The following is a 1,801-nucleotide window of genomic DNA, read 5'->3' as shown; positions in this document are numbered from 1 at the left end:
ATATAAGAATCAGAAAATGAGGTTTCTACATCAAATCAAGAAAAACCTGATCCCTGGGATGAAGGACCCCTGAGCAGCTGGGCACCAGGTACTTAAGCAACCATTCCAGGTTGGAACAGGTCAGGGAACACTGTGAGACACTGTGGCCGAGAGATGACACTGACAGCACTTCCCATTCATCTGAGGAGATTTAGAAAACTGGTGGGTTTGGGGTTGGATTCATGATAAGCACATAGAAAGCTAAGCAAATGGGAACTCACAGAAGCAGAAAGTAGAATGGTGATTACCAGAGGCTGGAATGTGGAGGGAATAGGAGAATATTGATCAAAGGGTACAAAGGTTTAGCTAGGAAGAATAAGGTTTTTGACATTTATTGCCCACTATGGTGACTCCATATAGTTAATAATAATGTACATTTCAAAATTGCTAAGACAGTAAATTTCAAATGTTCCCTCCACAGAAAAATAAACACTTGATGTGATGGATATGTTAATTAGCTTGATTTAATCATTCCACATTGTATACATAGATCATAACATCACTTTGTACCCCACATATATACAATTTGTCAATTTATAATACATTTTTTAAAAAGAAAACTAAGTGCTTGCTTTGGCAGCACATACACTAAAATTAGAACGATATAGAGAAAATTAGCGTGGCCCCTGTGCAAGGATGACACGCAAATTCATGAAGCAAAATATATATATATATTTTAAAAAAAAAGAAAACTAAGCAAATGGGGGGAAGGCAAGGGAGGAAAAGGAAAATAATCATTGTATACTATATCACTTAGAATGAATAATAATGTGTCATAATAATGTAAAAGCTCACTGCTGATCTAACACAATTCTGAGATACCCATATTGGGATTAGAAAGGACAAAAAGTACCTGGGTGCAGGGATTGGGGTAAAAGGCACAGATAAAGCCTAAAATTTTAAAAATTAAGAAGTAATAGTATACGTATATTATATTTAAAAAATTAAAGGAAAACTTCAAAAGAATCAGCTGGAAAAGCTAAAAGTTGTTACTTCTGGGGAGGGATAAATGGTGACCAAGAACGTGGCAAACTGGTTTTTCATTACAAGACTTACAGAATTGTTTACTTCATATATGTGAATTTTTAAAAGATCTACGGTATTGTTAGAATTTAAGTGGGAGTATCATTTTTATCTAAGTTGTTTTGCAAAATGCCATTGTTTCTGTGTCGAATGCCTTTGATTAGCCTACTGAATAGTACAGTTTAAATATGAGGAAAGGAGTTGCAGAAAGATTCCAAGATTTGCTGAAGGTTTCTGCAGAAAACTAAAAGAAACAATCCTGGATAAACTTAATCTTTCTAAGTGGTTCTTCTGTTTTCTCCAGCTGTGAAATATATTCAGGACTTTCAACTCCTTTCTTTTGTTCATGTTTGAATTCCAAGCAAGACACACCTTAAAGCAAGCAATTACCAAAAATAACCCTCCTCCTGTTTTCAAATAACTTAAATTATCCTAAAAAAAAATGTAGCATATTTCTTTATATGCCATCACAAGCAGCTATAACATGTTTTGTCAAGTCTGAAAATTTATGTAATCTATCAACAAATAATTGTGAATATTAAATGAATCAAAATATTTCTTCAGTGTTTTTATAAGCAGCTACACACATCAACACTAGATTTCTCATATTTAATCTGCTGATTTTAAGCCACCTGCTAATTACCTAATTTGTGATTTAAGCTCATCCAACTTTCCAACCTCATATTGATTAGGCTACCCGATATGCTTCTGGGCCACTTGCCTGGGATGACAATGTGTA

The 1,801-nt window shown here is 34.3% G+C and overlaps 1 non-coding gene across 1 annotated transcript; it reads left to right on the top strand.

The window, feature by feature from the left end:
* Positions 1-603: 603 nt before the first annotated feature.
* Positions 604-710, top strand: LOC123647820. The gene has a single exon (XR_006738359.1). It is a non-coding gene; the product is annotated as a U6 spliceosomal RNA (small nuclear RNA).
* Positions 711-1,801: the final 1,091 nt, after the last annotated feature.

This window comes from Lemur catta, chromosome 11, assembly GCF_020740605.2.
Source record: "Lemur catta isolate mLemCat1 chromosome 11, mLemCat1.pri, whole genome shotgun sequence".
In the NCBI taxonomy this organism is placed as follows: domain Eukaryota; kingdom Metazoa; phylum Chordata; class Mammalia; order Primates; family Lemuridae; genus Lemur; species Lemur catta.
This window is presented reverse-complemented; position numbering and strand designations above follow the sequence as displayed.